Genomic DNA, 13,816 nt, shown 5'->3' on the forward strand with positions numbered 1-13,816 from the left:
GTTGTTAGAAAGCTACTTTGTCAGTAATTGTCTACCAATTTGCCAGTAGGCTTTTAAGAGCCAGATAATTTTTCTCAGTGGGATCCAACGAGAATTTGGTGACAGGGAAATGCCAAGATAAAAATGCGTGTGGTTTTTTTTTAATTTAGTTATTAAAATCCTACTTTAAGCACTACGTGCCTTAGTTTATATCTTAAGGACATATTGCTTGAGATTTAGCATGCATGATGTAAGGAGCTAATATCATGCAACCTAAAGTGTGCAAACTAATAAAGGAGAGGCTGTGCTCACTCTATAGGATCTGATCTGTTACCCGTTGTTTGGTTCTGCTGCTGAAGGAGGAAGATAAGTCTTGGATATTACAGCTGTCACTGTGACATCTGCTGTTTCAGGACCTGTGGCTGCTTCAGTCACTGCCTGCCCCATATCATCACCATAGCCTTCTGTCCACTATTAAACTGTGAAAGGCCCTCACCCTCCAGGTGGCATTTTAAGGTTGACATACCAAGGTGTTTGCCTCCGTCCCTCCGACTGCCTCTCAGCTGAAAAATACAGCCTCACTTTGTGCAGAATGGATGGCAAACCAAGTCTCCCAGGGTTCAAGGGGAGCAGCCGAGAGCAAGAGTTCTTGAAGCATAGCCCCATTCTGCATTTAATCACTTGTCACCACTACCGGAGGGCCTCACAGCACTCAAAGGTATTTCTTTTTGTTCTTTGCTTCTGGAGGCTCTCCTTGGCCTTTGAACAGACGAGTCCAACTATTTAAGCAGCAGCAATGATGACAGCAAAACTGCATACATGCATTCAAACTTACTCAACAGATATTTAAGGAGTGGTTGTTTCTCCCTGACACATATGAAGAATATTTTTACTTTTGGAAAGATTGTCTAAATAAAGCTCTGCTTCTGGTGGTGTGCTTTTGGTTCGGATCCTTCATGATCTAACAGAACAGCTACTGATATTGGAGATGCAAAGTTGAGGCATTGCAAAACAAAAGGGTATCATATGATTTATCAAAATCAAGCTTCCACATACATTTACAGGAATGTAATAGATATGTAAAGCAAGGCACATCTCTGCCATAAAGAGCTTTCCTTGCAGGGACTGCTTTGCTTACTCATTCCTTTGCTCATTCTTTCATTCAGAGACTACTTATTGAGACTCTATATCGTATCAGGCACTGTGCTGGAGACTGAGAATGTAGCAGTTGAAGAGAGAGACACATTCTCTACTCTCACAAAGCTGAGCATGACAAGAAAAACTAGGATTCACGTCTATATTTGTGATTCATGTTTCTTCCGTGTAATTGAAAGACACTGAAAAGCTAACCACCCTAAGCCACCTAACCATTGATAGTCAGCAAAAAAATGGTTGACTTTCATTATATGCTGAAGGCATCAGATTATCTAAATCAGGAAAGAAAAAAGCTATGAGCTGCTCCTTGCCTAGTGTTATCTCCTTACTTCCATTTCTCTGTACTGCAACCAGTTAGTCTGCCACCAGTTAGTCTGACCTTATACAAGTCACTCAGCTTCTCCAAACCTTGATTATCTCACATACAAAATCCCTTTAGATGATGTCTAAGGTTCTTTTTTACCAGCCTGATGGAATATAATATTCTCTTTCAGGAGAGCTTAATTCTTTATTGATTCAGGGTTTTCAAATGCCTCAGGACATTTGCAGTTTCAGTAGGCAGGGAGGGAGGAACAAGGATCTGTGCTGCCTAAGGAGTCTCAGCATTCTGGGTTCTGAAGATACCTCGAGAGCCCCTACACTCAGGACCTGAACAAGGACACAGTTTCTGGACTTGGCAGTATTTATCCAGCTCAGAACACACAGAGGCCTGGGCAAGAGAGAAGGTCAAAGGCTGCATTTTGTGGCATCAGCCAGTAAGGTTCAGGTTTGTAGAGCATGGCTTTCGCTCTCTCTCTCTCTCTCTCTCTCTGGCTCATTCTCTCATTCTCTCTTTCACTGGCATCTTGTATAAAGGTTGTGCTGATTAGGTGGTCCCCAGTCATGAGTAACCGAGAGGGAGGAAGACCATGCTAAAAATTAAATCCCATAGTTTATGTTTTGTCTATAACAAAAATTACTGCAAAGTGTTAATTAAGCACATCAGTAATTGCCTAACAACTGAGAGGAAAATAAAATTTTGGATAAAACTGAAAAGTGATAACAGACCCTAAGAGTCTTTGAATACTTTTTCCATTAAAACTAAATTATTGATCTCTGCTTCAGTTATTCTTGACTCGTTCTTCACATGAACTTTCTTTCAAGAACAACTAATATTCTGAGGTCTCTGCTGACCACGTCATATATATTTCAAGAAAAGTGATATCAAAAGGACCTCTTCAGAAGTAAGGGCTTCTAAAGTAGCAGGGTTATGGGTACAACATAAGGTCGGTAGCATGTGTTCTAAGAATTCTAGACTATCTTTTAGAATGTATTTCTCTGCAAATTGAAAGTTGGAAATGAGGTGCCCCAAAGCCCATTTGCTCACTGGCTTAACTGATCCCCCACCCAATTGTTTGTTGTCTGAAACTTGCAGGCACTCAAATGCTATGAAAGTGGAAGGGCACAATCATTTACACTGATAGGGATTTTAAAGATTGTGTTCACGGACTATTAAAACATCTTTTCTAGGGAAACAGTTTTGAAGATATTTATCATGCCTTTCTGATTGGGGGGTGAAAGAAAGGAAGAAACATATGTTTTTGGAATTTAATATATTTTTTAACGTTTGTACTTAAAAGCTACTCCAAGAGTTCTTGATTATCTCAAGGTGAAGACAGTATTGAATTTCTTATGGTGATGGCCTGTCTGAATAAACATGTAGCAGAAGGATGAGGGGTGTACGGGCAAACCAGAGATGAATCCAAGGCAGGGCAAGCCATGGGGATTGAGACTGCCCTTTAGGAACAAGATGGAAATAGGTGGGGGTAGAAGTTCATGCCATGCCTCAATCAAAACCCCTAGTATGGAGCGTGAGTGGTTTTCCTTTTACCTCCCATGCCAGGAGCCCCTCTGCTCTGTGATGATCTGCATGTACGGACTGGCACTTCCGGGAACACACTTGAAGAGCACAGGCATTTTAAAAGACGAGGACTTCAAGTTCTCAGAGTAAACATTGGAAAGTATCAGGTTCAGCTCACTGGAAACCACAAGGATCTGTTGTTAACATGATAGGTGCCTGGGTTTACTCAGAACCTATAGGACACGTGAGGTTTTAAAGCAGATGCAGCTGGTAGGAAAATGGTAGCAATGATATATACCACGGCTCATAAGGAGAGGGCGAAATCAGATAAACTTCCTAAAGAATTAGAATATGTGAGAGTCTAGAGCTGCACTAGTGGTACCACTAATACCAAGTGGCTCTTGAGCACCTGAAATGGTGCTAGTCTGAAATGAGATGTGCTGTAAGTGGAAAATGCAAACAGGAATCCAAAGGCTTAGTATGAAGAGAAGAATGTGCAATATCTTATTAATGAATTTCTTATGTTGATTATGAATGTTCAAGTGATATTTTAGATGTCTTGGGTTAAATAACCTATTATTAAAACGAATGCCACCTGTTTCTATTTATTTTTTAATATGGCAACTAGAAAATTAAAAATTACATACGCGGCTTGCATTCGTAGAGCACATTATGTTTCTGTTGGGCAGTCCTTGCCCAGAAGCTGTTGGCAGGAGCAAGCCCTATGTATTTTGAAAATGGGGGGAATACATGAGGTTGTAGTTGTATTAAAGGCTATAAAATCCACGTTGCTAAAATAAATTCTATTGAACGGTGTTATAACACAGCTTATTATTAGGCAGATCTGGCTATGCCATGAGTCAAGTAGCATATCCTAAACCTTAATAACACTGTGCGACAAAACCCCATTTACCGTATTGGCTTGGAATAGACGCAACGTGTCTCTGCCGACACGAGAGAAGAGAAAGGAGTATAAAGAAATAGTGTTAACCCTGAAGGATAGGAGCAATCCGTTCAATACATAAAAGTGCTTTCCAGCAGCTCCCACAATTAGAGAAATTCCAGAAACAATTAAGGATTTGAAGGTCCCTGAAGATTTATTATAAAAAAAGCCTAATGTCTTAAAGAAAACACCAAGAGACTCAGAGAAATGTGTTGGCATAATGGGGTTTTGTTGTGTGATGGTCGCACTGTGTTCTAGGTAGTTTCTGACATGCTCGGCATTTTTCCCCATTTTGCTCCAGAAGGGTTGTGTATGAACAGGGTCTTCAAAGAGAAACTGCCTTTTTTTTTTTTTTTTTTGTTTCCATACGAAGCCACCTCGGAGACACCCCCGCCTTAATCTCTCACCAAATGAAGGACGCCTTCTCGGAAGACTGTCCTTTCTATTACTCAAATCCTTCTTGCTCATTGCTCCTGATATTTTTCAATCCCAGTGTAATTATCTCCATGATGGAGGAGGCTCTCCAGATGCATTTATTTGCCCCTCTCTGTGACTGGAGAATGTATTCCATATTCAGTTAAAGCCAGTAATTAAAAGGGCCTAATCTGCATTCACTTTGTACCCAGAGGTGCAAACCTCCTCCTCCCCGGCCTCAGAGGCAAGAAAGCGGCTGCTCTTAAACCTGCTGAAGAGGTCTGATTGGCTGGCGAATAGTTAGAACAGGTGGAATAATCTAATCTGGAATATTGCTCTCCTCACCGTTTTTAATAAACATTTTGCCTCGCCACAGAGCTTAATATAACAGCAGTAAAGGCAGGAGAGGAAATTGGAAACATGGCCAGGAGTGTGCCTTATGGTTCATAACAGCCTTAAGTTGTGACTGTTTATTAAAACTAACACCCTTTTGTGAGGGCGTGCATCAAAATATCCAGGGGTTCTCGTCTTTGATATTCTTTTTACTTTTTTTTAATAGTACTGAGTTTAAGGTTTGGTTTTAGGATTTAATTAAGTTTCTAAAATTGTTTCTGACTTCAACATTGACATAAGAAAAAAAAGGAACTTGTCCATAATTTGGCTCCATCAAATATTTCCAACTTTTATTTCGGTCAGTAGGAGATGTGAGTGGCTGGACTGGCTCCTGGTGCCTCTTGGGCCATTGGGACCAGAAAGAGTTAAAGCAGGTGAGGGAAGGCAAGAGTGAGGTGGCCAGAGAACGGCCTCCCCAAATACAATTAAGGGCCTTTCCCAGGCCTGGGGCGCTCTGGAGCTGCCAGGGGAAAGGAGAACTGAGTACAATGTTCTCCTTGTCCACATACCTCCCTTTTGTTTCAGCAGCACTTTGGCTCCCACACACGCAAAAGTTTGAATTTCCTGTTGGCTCTGAGGTGAGATTTATAACATTTATTAAGGTTGCTATTCATTGTGAGTTTACTGGGCAGTAAGCCTAAGAGATTTTAGGGGCTTAATTGCCTGTGTTTACGGGGGGTTGCAAAGCTCCCCACAGCGTCACTATCGACCAGCTTGGCCAAATGTGGACTTTACCGCGCGTCCAGGGAGCAGGTCTGAGACCAAAGGGGAAGGCCGGGGGAAGCTGAAGGGCTAAGAAGGAGGCTTTCTCCTTACAGTGCCAGATTTGTTTTCTGCTCTCTTTTGGTTCCCTTTCCTCTGGCTCATCTCCTTCATCCTGGCTAGGTTTTGAAGCCACATTTGAATTTTCTATATTCTCCAAGGAGAAGGAAGACATAATCTGAAATAATTTGGGTTGGGTGGGGGAAGGGGTTGGCAGGAATGAAAGTAAACATGTGTTAGAGACATTATATGGGTTAACCATTTTCATATATGCTATCACATTTAATATTTACAGCAGTCCAGGAAGGAAGATATTATTATTCCCATTTTACAAATGAGGAAATTGAGGCTTAGAGAAATTAAATAACTGCTGAAATTAAAACAGCTAGTAAATGGACGATCTGGGATTTAAACTCCTTGTTTGTGTGGTTCCCCAGCCCCAGTTCAGAGCTCCACACTACACTGGCTCCTGTTTTAGCAGCTGGTTGTAGCTCATTCAACCTTAGTAATTGTTTCAGTTGTATCATCAAGACATTCGAGAATACAGGATAAAACTTTTTTTTAAGATGGTGGATTTGCTTTGTCATACACACACACACACACACACACACACACACACACACACAATGGTAGTTTTTTCATGCTGGCCTTATCCCTTGACCTCAGTAGCCCAAGGAAATCTTCTGGAATGGATTTGAAAAGAGAGGAGCAAAGCCAATTGAGCAATGCTGTGAACCATGTAGGAAGAAGGGACAGACATCCTGCTATCTCCGAGCTTGTCAGCTACTGAGTCTGCTTTATACTGTGATGACAGAGTTGGTAAGAGGGTGAAGCCCTAGAACGCCTTTTATTCTTTTATTCATTCATTTATTAAGCAAATAATTGAGAAGCACCTACCCTTTGTTAGGCCCTGTGCTAGACATTGGGTGAGCTAGGCATTTCAGCACTCTAGGTCCTTCCTTCTTGCTGCAGAGGAGTGGACAGAATCCTGCCCATGCCCTGTCCCTTAAAGGCTCTCCAGGTCTATCTGCGGTTTGTCACAGTGACAATTTTCCAGCCTGCTTGATGGAACAAGAAAAGGAGAGAAAGTGAACACAACTGGTAAGCATACAGTGTACTTTTCATATGGAATACACACATATATGTATGTATGTCTATATGTATCTATTGTATGTGCATATGTATATGTATAATCAGCCCCACAGTCAGAAGTGTGGTTTGAATCTACGATGGTACTTCTAATAAGTAGAAAACCTGTTGACAAAGAACACTAAGGGGTCAAGCCATCATTGTCGGAAATGTATTGTTCAGGATTCTTGCTAATTTATTGATGCAGCAGCAGAGGTAGAATCAGATTCACTTGAAGAATAAATTGGAATGTTTAGGTGCATTTCTTTAAAAAAAAAAGCCGCTTTAAAAGTTCTATGTATTAAAATGACAAAGTCTCAAATAAGGGTCTCTTTTTCTAAACAAAAGATATGCAAATTGCAATTCAAGATTTATATTATGATAAAAACTGAAATACAAAAGAGTCATTATCCTGCAAAATGTAAAAGTACCTTGCTTCATGAGTATAATGATATAATGTGATGTTGATGTAGTAAGAGGTGTCAGAAGGGAGACAATGACCTTAAAATTTTAAGTCAGAAACAGTAGAATTGAACAGTAAGTATCTATCTACTCACCTGGCTAACCCTCTATCTCTCTATCCAATATTGCATTTTTTGACAATTTGAGATGAAGAACAGTACATTTTTATCTTCCTCTATTGTAGCCATAATAGGGAGGATACTGGTGAAAATACTTTTAACATAACCATTCCAACTCTGAAACCGGATAAATATTTACCTTGAGTTTTAGGTTTATAGGCCTATTTCTCATAAAAAAAAAACAAAACAAAACAATCAGTGATGTGTTATGAGGCTTGGAGACCATTGCCAGCCTAACCACAAGGCCAGACTGCTTTAACATCAAATGTCAGGGACTCCAATGCTCCGTGCATAATAAAGACTTACAGTTAGTTTGCAGGGTTTCCCATTTTTAAGATAATGGGAGCAATTTCCAGTTGACAACTGTTTATCAATGAGGTTATTCTACTGACTTTCCTAAAAAAAGGGGAGGGAGGAGGGGGAGGCTTGCTTGTTTGCGTGTTTGGTGTTTGTGAGTGTGTCTTTCCAACAGAGGCATAGTTTAAGTAAACAAGTGATATCCCACATGTGAAGCAGATGTACAGAGTTGCTCCCACTACCAAACAGCAGAATGCCTGCTTTAGCTTTATTTGGCAGGAATTTATATACTTGCTTCTCCATTTGATCTTAACTTAAACAAAGGGCGTTGGTCTCAGTCACCACTGATTTCAAGGCAACAGCTCTGCCTTCTTTCTGAAAGGCAACACAATTGTGACACTTGAGAAATCAGATGGTTGCACAGTGTGGAAGTATCTTAAATATTTATTTATTGTTTTAGTGAGTCAAACCCTCATGTTCTTGGTTCTGAGTGTGCAAACTGATTGCACTGAAAGTTGTAGGCAGAAGGATCTTGGTTTTATACAAATGTCAGAACCTTGGCAAAGCAATTCCCAGAACTTCAGAACAAACCAAAATAAGCCCGGGACTCTAAATAAGGCCTGAGAAAATATTCTCAGACTGAACTCTTGATAATTTTCCAGTTCAGAAAGTTGCTGAGGGTCTTCTGTCAGGGCGAGCTCATGGTTTATGATTTTTGAGCCTGTGCAATGCTCCTTTCTATTTCATCTTGACTTAATGTCATTAGTCTTTCTGCACAGAAACCGGAGCCTTCATTTTCTAATCTATCTAGATGATAGGCTGACAGCATTTTCCCTGATCGAGACTTTACCACTTATGTCTCTGCCTCTGTTAATCATTTTCAGAAATGAGATTTACAGTAAAAAGGATTAAATCAATTCTGACTACCTCCAAATTTCTAAGATTTTGGGGATTCTTGATGAACACAGAAAACATGGTCCCTTGGAGATGCTTTACAAAGGAGATCCTTCTTGCCGCTGTTAGTTTGCCTTCCAGAACTGGCCTTCTCTGGGATCATAGCAAGTCAACTTCTCTCTGTTTTCTTTGGCAACCATACCGCAGAGGCTGCCTTCTGAGCAACTCAAGCTATTTTTGACTGGAAATAGATTAGTGAGCTATCAGTTTTCTTCTCCTTTATTCTCTATCCTTCTTTCTTTCTCTTCTTCCTAGTGCTAAGATAGGGGCCCTTAGGAAAGATAACAGCCTATTTCAATTAAGTGTTTATCTTTGGAGTTTCTCGTCATAGGTTAAATTATGACATTTTTAGCAGCCACAAGCTAAAGAGAAAAATTTTACCAGTTCAAACTCATTCACGGATTATTTTCTGCTTTTCTAATTCAATCTTCAGTTGAATTCAAATAACATTACTACTCTGTCTCAGGCCTTGGGAAGGGCAGGAAACTTTCATAAACATTATCACTTTCCTCCACTTCCTTCTTTGGTGATTTCTTTTCCTCATTCCCCCCTCTCTCCTATTATTATTTTTTTTTTCTAGATTTACTCTCACCCTTCTGCTTCCCTGAATATACTTTTATACCCTCCACTTAGTGGCCTTGGATTTCTCTTATACTTGCTGAGGATTGCAGGGGTAGCATTCCCTGACTTTTTCTTCCCCCTTCCCTAAAACTTGCCTATCCCATGGTATGTACTGTCTCAGGAAAAGGCTAGTGATCATACTGACATATTTCTGTTCATGTGTCTAGGTGCCCTCAGCTAAGCCACTTAACCCAGCAGCTGTCCTAAACCATCAACTCTAGGTTACTCTGTTTGCTGTCTGCTCCATTCTAGTATCTACCTGGATCATAATCCCTTTGGTTTGGTTTCCTATGCCTGACCCTGTGCTCACATCCTTTGTCTATGTGACATTTTGGTTTTCGTGGCTTTGATTCTTATTACTCCATGAATTCCAGATCCCAGAGCACTATTATTGCGTGGATTCCAGATCCCAGAGCACTATTATTGCATTGATTCCAGATCCCAGAGCACTATTATTGCATGGATTCTAGAGCCTGCAAGTCCATAACCTGCAAGTCCATCTAGCAGACTCTCTCCTTTTGAGGGCACTCTGAGCAACTTCCAGGCGAATAATCGACCTGAACCCCCAGAATTTTTCCTCAGTACCATCCCATTTGGTTAGGACAGGGATTCCCGAGAGCCCCAGGTGGAGAGGGGGAGGGTAGTGGATAATGTGCCCAACATTTTGGCCTCAAATCAGAATTCTGATTTTTACCATGCTGAGCTGGCCCATGGTACTTAAGTCACTGTGATATCTTCTTATCCAGTGAGATCTAAGCATTTGTGTGTATAGCATTTGGGTCCAGGATCTATGACTGGGGATGCCCATACTTCTGCAATTAGCACCTGCTGTATGCATAAGACCCTTTGTAATTATCTGAAGATGCAAAGTGTTATAGAAGTAGTTCTTTCTTTCCTGCAGCTTGTAATGAGTTAAATGGGACCAATCAGGCTTAAGAGATAGAAATTATCATATAATACTAGTTTAGACAGTAAGTACCACAGATTTTTAAAAGAGAGCACTATGACCGAAACAGGGTGTTTGCCTTGCCCCCTCATTTGCAAAGAGCATTCACAATGCTCCATTGTGGGCCAATAGTGGGTGGGAGTTCAGGGAGAGTCAAAGCATGTATAAAGTAAGTGCCTTACATCTACACCTGAGTAAGCTGCAGAGAGGAGAGCACTGACATCCCTGAGAGGCCAGGCTTTTCACTCCACCAGAATTTGTTTGGAGCTCAGAACACAGAAAGAAAGTGTGGCGTTCTAAGAAATGCAACCAACTGAGGAACCTTATACTATCTTTTCTTCCTCATGTTACATTACTGAATCAGCCAATAGCGTATGCCAAAAATGATGCCGTGGATGCCATAGAAGGAAAGTCAATGATAGGGCAACTCATAGTTCCTTTTCCTTTCCCTTTTTCCTTATTCATCATTACTTGAAAGTAGAGTGTTAGTAGGATATGTGCATATCAAGAAATGAATAAAGACATTTGCCTGCATTAGCTCTGTGCAGCATTTTCCCTGTTCTGGTTAAAAGAAAATACACAAACATGTATGAGCTACAAAATACAAATTGTGTGATTTTGGTAATTCTGAATACAAGTTAAATGCATTAAAAACTGGCATTCCATATGATATAAAGGTGAAAGGTAAAATTCATGCTGATAATTTAAATTTTTAATTTTTTTTCCCTTGGAATGACATTAAATAGCAAATAAAAACACCATTATAATTAAAGGGAGAATCTACAGAAGAAAGGAAAAAGCTTTATGTTTTTGTGCCTTTACTGACCTGTTGCCTTCCAGCTTTTCAAGACAAGTAGCCTCACATTTAAATTTTGCTTTGATTCTCACAAATTATATAGCATCCTGCCTGAGGATCTTGACAAACAGATGGAACCTAGAGACTCAATGAGACTCTATTGGAAGTAATATTTTTGTGTCTTGAAATTGATTTCTCCTATTTGGTCCACCAGTACCAAAATCAAGCGTGGATGCTCAAAAATATTTATTCAATGTCATCCTATATTGATTTCCTTCTATAGATTCTTAGCTTAGAAAGTTAAACCTATCCCAAATGTTTGACAAATCCTCCATTTTATTTTCTCCTGATTAATCCATGCTCTTTAATTTTTGTTTCATGTAACTTTGGGGTAAGGTATAGGGCCAGGGAAATTAAGTTTTCCTCAAAATGCTAAACAATTACTGAAAATCTTAGTGGCTTTCTGAATCATGTTTCCTTATTTTTATTTGTAAATTTCTTATAAACTTTTATTTCAACTTCCATCCATTTCTATTCCCTAGCTGTCCACACTTTTGAATACTTCATATATTCTGCTACTCTTCTATCTGGGTTCTCATTTCCAACCCAGCAATTGCCCTAATATTTGCTTTATGGAACTCGCCTTCTTATCTCCTGAGTCATATCTGCCACTCTCCATCTGGAATAATCTCATGCAACTATCTGACTAATGCTATTTTTCTCTTCTCCCATTAAGAAAAACATAGAATTCACAATTTCACTCTCTTTCCCCACCACCCAACATGACTGAAGACCAACAAAAAGAGGTAGAAATACTTAACTATAAAACAACTATAAAAGTATATAGCATAATTACTAATGTCAATTTAATTTTATTGATAACAGTTAACATTTAACATAGACCACGCATCACGCTAGGCAGTTTTCTGAACCTTTACATATATTTATTCATTCAGTTCTCCCTTTGAGAGAGGTACTGGTATTACCCATTTTACAGATAAAAAAACTGAGGTACAGAGAAGTCAAGTAACTTGTCAAACACACACAGCTAATAAGCAGTGGAAGTGCGATTCCAACCCATTAATTTCTCTGTTTTACCTTGCTAAGGGAGAGATGCTGGAAAATCTCATAGTATCATACATTATTATGCAATAATACGGATAAATTATCATGCTTTTAGGAAGCATCAACTTCCATTTGCCCAAGGGGAAGAGGGAAGCAGAACCCAATAAGCCTGCCAGAAAAATCCACCCACTGTTTGCTCTATGGCTTTGTCTTACCCCGTTTTGTTTTTTAATTTTGGAGAACAGATTTTCTCTGGAGAGTCAGATTTTACTTTGATTTTCCACCCGAGACTACAGCGTGGGGAACCTACATGCCTTTGCTCTCTCGCACAGATGCTTATTCTAGGAACTTCCTAGCAGGACCACCCAGAAGCTGCAGCTGGGGCAGAGCGTGGTGGCTGCCTGTTTACATGAGAATGTGAGCCGAGGGAAGTGGACGGTACCTCTTTCTGCTGTCAGCCAGAACCTCCACTCCTGTGGAAAGATCCAGCATGTATTATAGAAATATGCCCAGGTTTTAGGCCCTATTTTCCAACGACAGAGTTGTTCCTTTCTCAGAGTTAGGCCACAAAGAATCTTCTCCCTGGGTGCCATCAGCTGCCCCTGGTAGGCCGGAGCCAGCTGTCGCTCTGGAAATGTGGTTCAGATGGACACCAAATGTGCTGATCCTCAGATAGACGGAGCTGAAAGAGCTGTTTTCTCCTACAAAGACTTTCAGTTGAATCATATCCTATGCACTATCTCTGGCTTCTCAGAGAGGAACAGCACTGAACTTGTAAGGAAAAAAAAATTGCGTCCTTAAAATCCTTCCCTGGGATCTTTTGTGGGCAGCCAAGTTCAAGCCTGGTCACCCCAGGAGGGCATTTGGTAATAGTTGCAGATAAAAGCTTTTTCTGGTGGGATGAATAACAGCATCCAGAAAAGCTGACTTGCGGGGTGAGGGGTGTCTGAGGAAGCAAGGAGAGTTTTATAGAGCTGTTAGCATCGCTTTTATAACACACTTTATGTAACAGATTTTTCACTGAACAGGTTATCTTCTGTGTTTTTGTAAAACAAATCTGGCTTTAAAAATTTGTTTTGGAACTCTTTAGAGAGATCACGATTTAAAGAATTTCAGTAGCAAATCATTTTATAAAGCAACGGGAATCATCATTCCTTAGGACAATTACTTCCACTGTCAATTCAGATTTTCAAAGGTCAAGCTGCCTTAAAATGAGGGGTACCTGTATAAACAGATTGTCTTTTAAGTAAGCCCCTCTGTCCCCTGTGGAGTCCAAGCTGCAAACAAGCGTTGGGAAGGAGAAGGAAGTCAAGCCTCAGCTGAAGTTTTCCCTCCATTGTTAGGCGTAGAGGACAGATTTTTTTTTTTTGAGGCTGAGCTTTAAAAGGAAAAAAAAACCTAAAATTTATTGAATTGGTACTATGTGCCAAGCATTTAATAGCACAATAACCCCAAGAGGGAAGAAGGAAATGAGATAATACTTAATGAGCACCTACTACCCACTGGGCACTAAGCTCATAGCTTTACAATGCACTATTTCATTTAGTCTTTATAATTAGGGTTGCCATATTTAGCAATAAAAATAGAAAACACACAATTAAATTTGAATTTCAGTATACCACAACCAATTTTTTAGTATAAGTATGTCTCATGTAATATTTGAAACATAATTATATTAAAAATATTCATTGTCATCTGGAATTGGGCACCCTGTATTTTATCTGACAATCCTATTTATAATAATCCTAAGAAGTAGTACGTATTTATTATTCCTATTTTACAATTGGGGAAACTAAGATTCCAAGACATTAAGAAATTTGCCCAAAATGGTAAATAATGTGAGAGTAGGGATAACAGTCTGGCTCTGTTTGATTCGAAATCCTATATTATCAACAATTACATATTGCTCACTCTAGCTCATAAATAGAGCCATCTTCACTTA

This window comes from Tamandua tetradactyla, chromosome 11 (genome assembly GCF_023851605.1).
Source record: "Tamandua tetradactyla isolate mTamTet1 chromosome 11, mTamTet1.pri, whole genome shotgun sequence".
NCBI classification, from domain to species: Eukaryota; Metazoa; Chordata; class Mammalia; order Pilosa; family Myrmecophagidae; genus Tamandua; species Tamandua tetradactyla.